The 13,984-nt window shown below is 41.1% G+C and overlaps 1 long non-coding RNA gene and 1 pseudogene across 1 annotated transcript; both read left to right on the forward strand.

Annotated features, from left to right (window-relative positions):
- The first annotated feature begins 6,191 nt into the window (after window positions 1–6,191).
- LOC104680233 lies at window positions 6,192–8,557 on the forward strand. The gene is made up of 3 exons (XR_750423.2): window positions 6,192–6,258; window positions 7,955–8,053; window positions 8,464–8,557. It is a non-coding gene; the product is annotated as an uncharacterized LOC104680233 (long non-coding RNA).
- A 1,830-nt stretch (window positions 8,558–10,387) lies between these two features.
- On the forward strand, window positions 10,388–10,973 carry LOC115900271 (annotated as a pseudogene).
- The last annotated feature ends 3,011 nt before the right edge of the window (window positions 10,974–13,984 follow it).

Here is a 13,984-nt window from a genome sequence, read left to right on the forward strand (position 1 = left end):
TGCATATACACCATGGAATACTATGCAGCCATACAAAGGGACAAGATTAAATCTTTTGCATTAGTGTAGATGAAGCTGAAGGGTGTTATCCCTAGCAAAGTAACGCAGGAACAGAAAACCAAACACTGCATGTTCTCACTTATAAGTGGGAGCTAAATGATAAGAACTTGTGAACACAAAGAAGGAAACAGACACTGGGGTCTACTTGAGGGAGAGGAGCAGAAAAGATAACTATTGGGTAATGGGCTTAATACCAGGATGATGAAATAACATGTACAACAAACCCCTGTGAGATGTGTTTACCTATATAACAAACCCTCCCACATACCCCCAAACCTAAAATAAAAAGTTAAAACAAGTACAGCTTTTTATTTTTTTCTCTTTAATACCGTAAAGGTCATGGGCCATTTGCCACCTGAACAGTCAGTAACACATGAGTGGAAAGAAACTGAACACCCAGGGACACCAGAGACCATTCATTGTAGAGGAAGGAGGCAGGCATATCACGTAAGGCGAACTTCCTCCAGTTCCAGAGTGGCTCCCTTCTCCTCTTAAATGTGGGTCCCATGGAATTTAGGAAGTAAAGCAAATGAGAATGGCCCACAGGGGAGCAGTTCAAATGTGTGTAAAAGGATAGAGCAGCCCCACTGAGGAAGGAAGGCCAGACAAGAAATGGATTTGTAGGGAAGACAATGTGCACCCATCAGAGCTCTGATTCCTTCTCTTCCACTACCCTCCCCTGCTCACTAACATCGAAAAAGTATTGATGGCAAGTGTTGGGCTGTAACACATTTCCTTGCTTTACAATCTAGATTTGGGGGGTTAAATTTCAGAGATAATGAAAACATCCCCCTTTAGTTAACTTTTAATTTCATAATTGTACCTTTTTTAAAAAACAGATTTGTGAACATGTAAAGAAAAGAGTATGGGAGTAATTTATAATCAACAAATTTGTATTCACTGGGTAAGTGACACTCACAGGGCATATGGCATACGAACATCCTGAGAGTAGGATCGTGGGGCATCCACTGGTGATTGTCCTTAGAGCTGGTGGGGGCCCAGCCTCCCGCTGTCCATGCAATGCTGCAAGTACAGTCGGTATCTCCTTTAACTTCACAGTGATGCCACAAGACAAACAGCATTGTCTTAACTTTCTGTGTAAGAGAACTAAGGCTGGGTGAGAGTATGCAAAGCTGGATCATGGATTTGTTTGGCTCCTTCTAGTTTCAAAACCCGTGAATATTTTCCTGTCTCTAATGCTAATCTTAGCACTGTATTTGGAATAAGCATATAAACATATAACCACAATCCACTCAGGTAATAGGCAATAAAATTATAAATAAATGCTCAACAAGATTATGAGTGACTGAATGAGCTATATATAACAATAATGACTGGTTGAAGTGTTTTATTCATAGGATAAAGTAGAAATCATTTAAATGGCTAACAGTATAAAGAGGGTTAAATCAAGCATCTAGGTGTGGAAATAGCTGATTTACATATATAGTTTATGCCATGTAAAACATTTATAATCTAATATTGAATGAAAAACAGATACAATATTTAATGTATAGTACAATCTAAAATTTCTACATTTAGTTAAAAATGCAGGAATATAATTTTCAAAATTAGAGTGATAAAATTATGAATAATTTCTTTTATAACTCATATTTATCAAAGATCCTCCAAAGAGATTATACACTTTTATAATTAGAAAAAAAGTTATCTGTTAAAGAGATCATAAATGACATAATATTTTACAGAAGTTAAAAGCTGAGATTGTGAGGATTTCCAGGGACTCCTGCCAGTAGCCCACCTCGCATCATCATTTACATGGAATTGTTGGGACTGAGGTGATCTTATGCCTCTCAATTCCCAGCCAGCTTTCTCTCCCTCTGGCTCCCTCCTGTTAAACAGAAAATAATCAGTGAGACAAATAAACACCCTAGTGTTCTAACAAGTTACACATAATTGCTTGCTTACCAATTTTCTACCTCAGAACTTTCTTTTCTTCATAGAGTCAATATAATCATCTATTTTAAATTCGGCTTTTGCCATTTTATAGTCCAAGATGCAGGACTTTACATGGGGTATGGATGGGTTTCCACAGTCTGCACGAGGATGGGAGGAGAACAGGGCAGATGCAGCCCCATTCAGTGAGAGTTCTTGCTGGAGTTACTTGGCTGGACCTCACTCCAGAGAGAGGAAACCTTCTTCTGGACCAGCTACCAAGACAGCCGCTAGTTGGAAAATCTTTTCTTTTTGCTTTTCTTTTTCTTTTTTTTTTTTGAGATGGAGTCTCACTCTGTTGCCCAGGCTGGAGTGCCTTAGGCACAATCTTGGCTCACTGCAAGCTCCGCCTCCCAGGTTCACGCCATTCTCCTGCCTCAGCCTCCAGAGTAGCTGGGACTACAGGTGCCTGCCACCACACCCAGCTAATTTTTTATATTTTTAGTAGAGACAGGGTTTCACCATGTTAGCCAGGATGGTCTCGATCTCCTGACCTCGTGTTCTGCCCACCTCGGCCTCCCAAAGTGCTGGGATTACAGGCATGAGCAACCGCGCCTGGCTGGAAAATCTCTTCTAAGGTGAAATGCAGCCCCCACTGGAGAGGAAAACACCAGAGAATTTTAAAAAGGAAAAACCAAGGTAAGCTGAGGAGCTTCTTGACAGGAGACACAGTAGAGTCCACCCAGCTGGGGTGAATCTCTGCAGTTCCCCAGCAGGACAGTGAGCAGGACCCTCAAGTAACTGGTCCCGGCAGCATTGGAGCAGCATGAGCATCTGTGGTCACATTGTCTCCTCTGGCAGCAGCCTCCAACCAGAAATCCATCTCAGGGTCTGTCCTCACAGGAACCTGATGCCAGAGTTGTGCACTGAAAGGATTTGGACACAGGTATTTTGTGGAACTGAGCGTTTTCCAGGTCTTCTTGGAGGTCATTCTGTGTGAACTTGATGGAGCTCTTTCTCATGGTCTTTGTTTCTGAGTGTGGGAGAGCATGGCCTGCATGACTGCTGGCTTCCAGTACGTAGGGTACAAACCCAAGCCAGGGTGTGTAATTCACTGTAGCCCTTAACAAAATAGCAGGGGATAAAAGTCAGTTTTAAATCTTCTGTTTATTACTCTCAGCCAATTAACTTCTACCTATAGTAGAAGGTATTTTACCATTTTTTTTCAAAATGGAGAAATACCATGCTCTTTAAAAAGTCTTTTAGAGGCACAGACTTCTCAATTTCATTACATTAAAATCACCAAAAGGTAGAAAAAAGTGAAATTTACGTAAGAAATTTTCTCTTGGCAAAATACTCTATTTTGTGTTTTTGTGTTTGTGAATTTTCCATGCATGTGTCCAGATGCATAGGGAGTTAATTCATTCAATTAAGTTAAAGCATTAGATAACATGGTACATTGAAAAAGTAGTGAGAATGCACTTTGCTTCTGTCTCTCTGAGAAAACTGGCTGATGCCTCCTGTGCGAGAGCGCTGTGTACCTGATGCACATATGGAAACTGAGGTTTTCTTACTTGGTGCCGCTGGCCTGGGCACTGGAGGTTGGCTCTGGGAGGGCAGGGTGTCTGTTTTTATTACTGCTCAACAAGTGTCACACAAATACACAAGGGTGTGTCTACCCTCTAGTGGATGCTGGAAAGCACTGTTCTTATTACCACTCAGCAAGCGCCAAACACACGCGGGTGTGTCTGCCCACTAGTGGATGCTGGCGGGTACTGTTCTTATTACCACTCAGCAAGCGCCCCACAAATACACACGAGTGTGTCTGTCCTCTAGTGGATGCTGGCATTCACTCTTCTTATTACTCAACAAGCCCGGCACAAATACACGCGGGTGTGTCTGCCCTCTAGTAGAAACTGGCAGACACTGTTCTTATTACCACTCAGCAAGAGCCACACAAATACACAGGGGTGTGTCTGCCTTCTAGTGGATGCTGGCCCGCACTGTTCTTATTACCACTCAACAAGCACCACACAAATACACACCGGTGTCTCTGCCCCAGTGGATCCTGGCCGGCACTGTTCTTATTACTACTCATCCAGCGCCACACAAATACACACAGGTGTGTCTGCCCTCTAGTGTATCCTGGCCGGCACTGGGAGCAAATGTGACTATAAACAAAATTAAAGATTTAAAAAATACCCATTATCTCCAGAAGGGATTTAATTCTAAAAGGAGGCTTTTTTGTTTTCTTTTTCAAATGGGCTGATGTTTAAAAATAACACAGGACTGGAGATGATGGAAAAAAGCACACTGCGTTTGCCTTTCAGCATCTGTGATGACTGAATCCTTCCTCAGCGCTGCCACAGGGAGCACATTCACACTTGTGTCACACAAATACCAGGGTTAGGTCAAAAAACCAAGTGTTACCTGGAGGAAGCCACAAAGGCTATGAGATCAAGCCTTCACCTAGAAGACACTTGACAGTTCAGAAGCTGAGATCCTGCAAGGTGTCTCGGAGAGCTCAGCTGTGACCCTGCTCTGTATGGAAGGGTGGGCAGTGGGGCCCAGGCAGGTGAAGAATTGTCCACTGTTGAGCATCATCAGCCTAAAACCCACATGCAATGCTGTTGCTGCAAAACCACCGACTGTTGAAGACACAAACCACAGAAACAGAACCCCTTTATGGTCTCACTGTGCACCTGGTGACTTTTCAGAAGATGAAGATTAAACATATTAATCACAAATTCAAAGTATCAGAAGAAATGCTAGGAGATTTTCTAACCTCTGCTACCATGACTTTTTTTTGCAGGATTCTTGAATTATTGTAAATAAGCTCACATAGGCCAAAGTGCTCCCCTGAAGTCATCCAGAAAGAGGCAGGCTGTTAATCCCCGTGTCTGACACATCTGTGTTTTCTTAGGATAATACAAAAAGATAAGGGGGAGAGAGAGGGACAGAAAGAGACAGAGAGAATTGGAGCTAAGAGAAAACAGTTTCATGTTTTGACCCCAAAAATTCCCAGTGAACATTCCCGTTGCCAGCGGGTGAAATCCAAGGCCCTGGCTCTGGGATCCTGCTCTTTCCTTTGTTGATTCCTGTTCAAATTTGGCATAGAAACAATATGGAACTTGTTACACTTCTCTGGACAAGTCATTAGGCTTTTGGCTCATAGGCTCCACTTCCCCAGACACTCCTTTGTCCTAAACTTCAAGTAATTCAGCTTCACCCTTCAGAGAACAGCTCAGCTGTCACTTCTTCTAAGGACCCTCCCTAGCTGCCTCTCCAACAGAAGGGTCCCCACCTTGCTCTTTGCACCTCTGTCCCTCGAGGTGCTGCTGTTGTCTGTGGAGGGTGGGACCCCGGGGACTAGAGCCCCTCTCATGCTGGAGACACTCAGCACTCAGTAAGTGTGTTCTGAGCGTATACAAGTGCAGCAAGCTTGCACAGTCTTACAATGTATACTCTCATGTCTGGAATAGAGCCCCATTTTCATTCTTTGTAAAATGAGTAAGTGGGGCTGGGTGACCCATACTCTTTTTTCAACTCAGAAGTCCACTATGAGCCTGACATCAAATAGCTTCCCAGCCAGCACCAGGCCAGGACCCAGGTTATTCAATGTGCCTGTGTCCCCCACAGCATGGAGAAATGGGACCAGCTCTGCTGCCTGCTGCCCAGTACCAGCCAGCAACTCCAGGCTCACAAAGCCAAGGCACCTGCAGGAGATCTTGGTTATTTAGTAGCTGTGATTGGGCTGGGAGGGGAGTGTGTTCACTTCTAATTTTCCAGTGACTAGCACGAGACAGTTTGAAATGTGATTTTTTTCTCTTGGTCCGAAAAAAAAAAAAAAAAAATAAGGGTTTTTTATCTTCTCATCCTTGGAGCCATTGGCATTAGCTATGGGCCTGATAATTTAAGAAAACTTTATTCTCCAAAGTAACATTTTGATAAATAGTGTAATTTTTTATTACAGCAAAACCATTGCTTAAGTGAGTGGGCAAAACTCTAGAGGATAGGAAAACACACTCTTGAAAAAATGTGGTGATGCCCTGAAATTCAGCAAACGGCAGGGGCACGTGTTGTTCTATCCCAGGTCAGAGTGTGTCAGTCATCACTCAATACCACTCACAGACCACCAACTTCAGAATATCTAGGTGTAAAGGTCTGTACAATAGTCATAATAATGTAAACAATTTTGCATTATTATTATTTATATTATACTATTACACAATGTGTAAACACTATTAAAACATGTTTGTCTTCAAAGAATGGCCTTGGTTTCTGTGGGCAGTGTCTCCTCATGGAAAGGTAGTGCATTCCTGCTAAATCACGGACAAAATGGGCCCCCAGGAGCTCCAGGCTGCAGCAGCAGCTTCTCATCTATGTCCTTCACTGCATGATGTTGTTGTTGACTTTGAAAGCTCCTTTTCGTCTAGTTTTATCAACAGAGCTAGTATTTCATGAGGATCTACTACATGCCAGGTTCCAGAAAGCAAAATGCCTTTTATTTGTTATTATTCACTAAATACAAATGACAACTCTCTTCTCATTATTCACACAACACAATTTAGCGGAGGGAGATTGAGCGACTTTCCCAGGGTCACACAGCTACTAAGAGCAGAGTGGTGTTTAGATTCATGTCTGAATACTGAACACCGAAATGAACCAGAGGAAAAAATCATACGTTTCAAAAGCCTATTCAAGCCATTTGTTCTTATTTTAAGGAAAATCTTTATGCTAATTTTAAACTCCAAATACTTATGAATGGCAGAGATCTACAGATTTGATTCTGATGTAAGAGATGATGCTCCCTGGCTGGTTACTGCTACTACCCCACAACCCTAAGCATACTGGACAAATGTCTAAGCCTGGTGGTTAGTGGGGACAATGCTGGTGGAGTCTGAAGTTGTCATGCAGTGACTCATGAAAGCTTAGGCAGATTTGGTGATATATGACACAGAGATGCAAAGAAATGCAGTAGCTGACAGACACAGGATGGCTCTGGGAGATACAGAAGGAGCATGTCACCCAAAATAGAGCCAAACGGGTATCCTTAAGGAAGGAGCAAAGGGGCTGAAGAAGGGATTTGTCATGAGAGATGGGACAGGAAGTTCTCTAGAGGCAGAGGGAGAGCATGAGAATGTCAGGAAGGGACGAGAGATTCTCGCACATCTGGGAAGCTGACAATCCATCAGCATGGCCACGAGGAAAATAAGGAGAAGTGAAAATAATAGATGAGGCTGGATATAGAAGCAGGGTTCAAACTGTGTCTCTTGTGGTAAAGAGTTGTGATTCTATCCAGAAGGCAATATGTAGCATTCTAAACAGAGATCTTTTAAAACAAGTCAAAATATTTTCTGCAAAGGGCTAAATGTTAAACATTTTAAGTTTTCCAAGCCATATGGTCTCTCTGTTAATGATTCAGCTCTTCCATTGTACCATGAAAACAGCCAGAGACGTCATATAACACATGTATGTGGCTGTGTCCCAGTACAACTTAAAAATGCAGACTGCGTCAGACATGGCCCATGCATGGTAGTTTGCCACACCCTGTTTTAGAAAGCTCAGGTTTGTGATATGATGGAGAATGCCTACGAGAGCTCTTGTTTTAAATGGTAGAGTGAGCATACATTGCAATTCTATCCTGCTTGACCCAAGCTCTTTATAGTGAAAGGTAGAAAAGACAGATAGTAAATAGGTAGATGATAGGCAGGTAGATAGATGATAGATAAAGAAAATACATAGCTGTTCCAGAAAACAGAAAGGGATAACTTCATGAACATAAAACAAAGTAATATACTTTAGAAAGGAAGCAGGCTGGAAAACCCACAGTTGCAAAGCGAATAAAATTTCCAATTGCCTCTTTGAGTCCCTTCCTGGAAGTAGTCACAGCCGACTTCCTCCTCTGTTTTTTGTCTGTTTGTTGTTTACTTTTTTGTGGGGTTTTTGTTGTTGTTTGCTTTTTTAAAAAAAAAAAATCCCTTTCCCTGCTTTTTTGTCACAGCAGCCTTTGTCACTTCAAACACTGCAAGTGTTCTTTTAAAAAAATTATATCAACCTTTCAATTAAAATGCAACATGTCTGCAACCTGGTATCTAGAGAGGTGAGATGGACAAAGGAGCCCTTGTTACTGCACGTTTTCTTGCCCCAGCTTTCACCTTGCACACAGCAACAGACAATGCACAAAACCACTTCCTTATGGACTGAAATTCTGATCCTTTTATGACCGGCCTTTGCATCCTTCACCTTCCCCTCTCCCATGCTGTGAATGATTGTAGTGGACATTTTTGTTTTAATCTCAGTGACAGGGGAACACAGGTAGCTCTATAATTTAACTGTGGCCCAGATGCTTCTGTTTCTAGCATGTATTTATTTTGTAGCAAACATTTACATCCATCATTTTTCACTGTCTTTTGAAAATAATTAGGCAATATCTCATCTGAGGTAGAATGTTTCTAGTGGTTGTGTTCTGAGGGAAAAAAACTAATCTGTTCTCTATCCACTGCATTCCAGGAACAGTAAGAGGACCTTTTGCTTGAATAATTTTTATCCACACTACAGAGTGGATAATGAGCAGATTATGTAAAAACAATTCTGCTTCACTTCAGTAACAGCCTCCTCAACTCATTTTTTTCTCAACAAACTTATTCTTCCAGCAGAAGAATCCCAGGCTTTTTAGAGAACCCAATGACTTTTTGCACCTTAAATCGGTGAAATCATCATGTTTTCTTCTGCCGTATCCATAGTTCAAACAAAGATGAGGCAAAGCTAGACTCATTCCTGAAGGAACCCAAGAAATTTCTCCTTTCTGTCTCCGGAATGAAATGAATTCTCTAGACCATCAGTTCTAACCTTCAAAAACCAAACCTGTTTGCTCACAATACTGGTGGCTGGAATGTCTGAGATTGGGCAGTTGCATCTGGTGGAGTCTCAGTCTTTTTCACCTCATGATGGAAAGTGGAAGGGGAGCAAGAGGTGCACCAGAGATCACATAGCAAGAACGAAAGCAAGAGGGAAGCCAAGGAACCCAGACTCTTGTTAACTACCTACTCTTGCAGGAATTAATCCATTCCCGTGAAGAGCAAAACTCACTCATCCCCATGGAGGACATTAATCTATTGATGAGGGATCCGTCCCCATGACCCAAACACCTTCCACTAGGCCCCACCGCCCCACACTACCACTTTGGGGGTCAAATTTCAACACGAGTTTTTGCAGGGACAAACCACATCCAAACCATAGTAATTTGTAGCATAGTTAAATTATTTTTCACATGATGTATTCTGTCCTGGGATACTCCACATCCTGAATAATTTTATTTAATTTCAGTAGAGTTTGATTTACCCATTTGGTTGTAAAATTCTGCGTATTTTGACCAACACATTGTGGTAGGTATCCCACTATTAAAGTATCCTATGGAATGCTTCAAACCCCCACCCCATGGAGCCAAAGGTTTCCCATCTGTGTAGTTTGCCTTCTGCAGTGTCTCATTAAATGAGTTCACACTGTGTGTATTCTCCTCAGACTGTCTTCTTCCACTTAGCAATGTGCATGCAAGATTCACTCATGTTTTTGTGTGAGTTGATAGCTTGTTCCTTTCTACAGCTAAATAGTATTCCATTGCATGAATGTACCACAGATTGGTTATGCATTTTGGGGAGCAAAACCTTCCTCTTCTAACTTTGTTCCAGGGTTGGAGACCTTCAAATTAACTGACAATAGATACATTAGTAGGAGAGACAATACTTGGCTTCTTATTCCACAAGTATCATTGTGGGACAAAATTCATCAGATGGCAGTATCCAGTTTACAAAGAGGTAAAAATAGCCCAAAAACAAGAAACAAGACTAGAATCTGATAACCCACAATAGCTATAGCTTTCCTTAAAAAAAAAAAAATCAAATCTGAGATTCTGTAAGGTCAAAATCAAATCTGAGATTCTGTATGAAAACTTCCAGCAAAGAAACTTGAACGCACCTATGTGGTCATCTCCTGTTCTTGCTGCACTTACGTAAATAATCAAGCAAAATCTAACAAAACTAGACTTAATTTTAAAACAAGAATAGTCTTACTTTGATTATGATAAAAAATGGTTACTACAGAGAGAAATTTTATGTTTCAATGGAAAACTATAACTTGGCTGGGCATGGTGGCACATGCCTATAATTCCAAAGACATGTTTATTAATGTTCCAAAATATCTTTAGTCTCTCTGTAAAAATAAGAAGCAAAAAGTATATAAACTTGAATTATTTATGTTCAGTATGTAATGTTTTAGTATTGTATCTTATTTATAAATGGTCTAGATATTTAATGCAAATCTTTTACTGAGCTTAACTTTAAGGTTAAAAATTACCAAAAGTATTTTGGAAACTACTATTAAGCAGATTTACGGTAAACAAATTATTTTTGAAATAATGTTTTTCGCTTTTCACAAGATGGCACCGAAAGTGAAGAAGGAAGTTCCTGCCCCTCCTAAAGCCAATGCCAAAGCTTTAAAGGCCAAGAAGGCAGTGTTGAAAGGTGTCCACAGCAACACACAGAAAAGAAGATCCGCATGTCACTCACCTTGAGGTGGCCCAAGACACTGCAACTCCGGAGGCAGCCCAAATATCCCCGGAAGATTACCCCCAGGAGAAACAAGCTTGACCACTACGCTATCATCAAGTTTCCTCTGACCACTGAGTCGGCCATGAAGAAGATAGAAGAAAACAACATGCTTGTGTTCATTGTGGATGTTAAAGCCAACAAGCACCAGATTAAACAGGCTGTGAAGAAGCTCTGGGACATGGATGTGGCCACAGTCAACATCCTGATTCGACCTGATAAAGAGAAGAAGGCATATGTTCGACTGGCTCCTGATTATGATGCTTTGGATGTTGCAACAAAATTGGGATCATCTAAACCAAGTCCAGCTGGCTAACTCTAAATATATATGTATCTTTTCACCATAAAAAAGAAATAATGTTTTTCATAAGAATGACAACTTAATTAGAATCAAATTTATAAGCTTTAAGATTTTACATTTCTAGTAAGTATATTAGCTTATTTGAGTAGAACTCAAGCAGAATAGGAATTTATGTTTGTTTTATATTCAATAGTGGTAACTTTGAAGACATACTTGTTTTATTATGCCAAAAATATTATATTAACCTTATTTAACTAAGTTTTATCCAAATCGTGTTAACTTAAAAAACATTTGATCAATTCCTATATTTCTAGGAGTTTGGTGAATATTTACTTATAAATGCTTATTTTTTTTCCAAGCCAAGTTAGAATAGAGCACTTTTAAAGGATTTTATAAATGAATTTTGCAACGCTATCCAGAATTAACAAAATATCACATATACATAACACACATTAATAGACATACAAACACAAATAGAGATTTCATAGCTTTCATCCTGAAATTTCAGCCATGAATCAGGCATAAATATTCTGATGGTTAATTTTAGACATCTACTTGATTGGATTAAGAGACACACATCGCTGGTATAACACAATTTCTGGGCATATGTATGAGGGTGTTTCCGGAAGACACTGAGATAACCCTGACCCAATGTAGATGGGCACAGTTACGGTTTGGCTGTGTCCCCACTCAGATCTCATCTTGAATCGTAGTTCCTATAATTCCTACTTGTCGTGGGAGGGACCCAGTGGGAGGTGATTGAATCATGGTGGTGGTTACCGCCATGCTGTTCTCATGATAGTGAGTGAGTTCTCATGATCTGATGTTTTTATAAGGAGCTTTTCCTGTTTGGCTCAGCACTTCTCCTTGTTGCTGCCATGTGAAGAAGGATGTGTTTGCTTCCCCTTCCACCATGATTGTGAGGCCCCTCCAGCCATGTGGAACTGTCAGCCCATTAAACCTCTTTGTTCTTTATAAATTGCTCAGACTCAGGTATTTCTTCATAGCAGTGTATAAATGGATGAATACAGGCACCATCCAATTGGTTGAGAACCCAGATAGAACAAAAAGGAAGAGGAAAGGGGAAATATCTCCTTCTGAAATGGAAACATCCTTCTTCTCCTGCCCTTGACATCAGAACTTCAGGGTCTCAGGCCTTTGGCCTCAGAATGAGAGTTACACCATTGGCTTCCCTCATTCTGAGTCCTTTGGACCTGGACTGAACCATGCTACGCTTTCCTGGTTCTCCAACTTGGCACTTTCCTGGTTCTCCAACTTGGAGACAGGCTATCGTGGAACTTCTCAGCCTCCATAATTATATGAACCAATTCCCCTAATGAGTTTTCTCTCATCTATCTATCTCCATATATCACATTGATTCTGCCTTTCTGCAGAACCCTGACTAATGTGATTACAATAATACAAAATTCACTAGTTTATACAGAAGACTTGGTTTTTGTCTTTGCCCCATTTTTTATTTGTATTCTAACTGTGTTTCTGGAAAATGGAACAAGCTTTTTTCTCGCTAATACTTTTGGAGATCTGTAAGATTTTCTTTTGTTTTGACATACAATCTTACGGAGGCTGAGAAATAATTTTTTTTTCTGTTTTATTTTTCAGCCACAGGTGTTTGCTTTTGCAGATTCTTGAGCATGTTGAGAGCCTCCAAGACATGGAGCAGGGTGCCTAAAGTTTCAGTGATTATAGGGAGTTGAGAGACTCAAATGGGAAGGGAAAGGTCTAAAAGGAGGCAGTTTGGAAGATAAAAATTTTCTCAAAGGAGCCATTAAAGTTCTAAATAATTCTTACTCTTAGTAGAGTCATGCAAACAGGAAAGGAAGTAGACAGAATTAGCTCCATACTGGTGGAACACATAGCAGAGGTTTGAGAAGGGAGAATTTAGTCAACTGAGAAGTTCCCATGAAAGGAGCAAGATCACAGAGACACCATGAAACAAAAAGCCAGGAATAACTTCCAACCCAAGAGGAGAACACAGAGGCCTCAAAACCAAAGCTAGGATAAGAAACTTGTAGCCTAAGAGTTACCTTCCAGACAAAGAAGCCTGAGATTCCAACCCAGCTTCACAGAGTACTCACTCAAAATATTACTGAAACTGTAGGCTTTTCACTGACTTAGCCATGCATACAAAAGGCATTCCTTAAGGTGGTACAGAAGATGGAGCCCCCATATCCAAAGATAGCCACGGAGAAAGAAAGACCCCTGTTGGCAGAGCCAGTGGGCAAAGGCAACAGAAAAGGAGACAAGAATCCTAATGGGATGAGATCCTTTCAGATTTAGGCTTATACAAACTCCTGAGAATTGGCAGGTTGACAGCCATAAACGGGGTACCAACTTTTCCACTCATTGGATTACAAGTTCTTCAGCATCCAAAATGATTAACAAAATGACAATTTCTAGGGCTTTTGTGGGAGAGTATGGAAGGTCTTTTTGAACCTTTTAATGCTGTCAACAGAAGAATGATGACATTCATAAATTTGGAAAGGAGACATTTCTTTGTTTTTATGTTTTTTTTTTTTGAGATGGAGTTTCACTGTTGTTGCCCAGGCTGGAGTGCAATGGTGTGATCTCGGCTCACTGCAACCTCCACCTTCTGGGTTCAAGCGATTCTCCTGCCTCAGCCTCCCAATTAGCTGGGATTACAGATGCCCACCACCAAGCCTGGCTAATTTTTTGTATTTTTAGTAGAGACAGGGTTTAATCATGTTGGCCAGGCTGGTCTCAAACGCCAGACCTCAGGTGATCCACCTGCCTTGGCCTCCCAAAGTGCTGGGATTACAGGCATGAGCCACCACACCCAGTGAGAGATTTATTTCCTATAAAGGGTTGCAGCCTGCAGGATTGTCCTTCTGACAGACTGGGAAGCATAGCCTCCAGCCAGAAGCCAGAAACAGATGCTTCAAGGGAGATGTAAAGGAAATAGTAATTTATGCTGAGTGGAACTGGCAAAAACATATATTTAATAAACTCTAGGAGGAGTCATGAATATTTATGAAAGGAGAAATGCCTGCTTGTGCAATTGAGTTTCTTGCTTCTTCATGGGTCCCATGTACAAAAAATGGCAGTGTTAGCACGACCCCAGGGTAGAGTTTTCAGCCCTCTGACATTA

This window comes from Rhinopithecus roxellana, chromosome 11 (assembly GCF_007565055.1).
Source record: "Rhinopithecus roxellana isolate Shanxi Qingling chromosome 11, ASM756505v1, whole genome shotgun sequence".
Taxonomy (NCBI): domain Eukaryota; kingdom Metazoa; phylum Chordata; class Mammalia; order Primates; family Cercopithecidae; genus Rhinopithecus; species Rhinopithecus roxellana.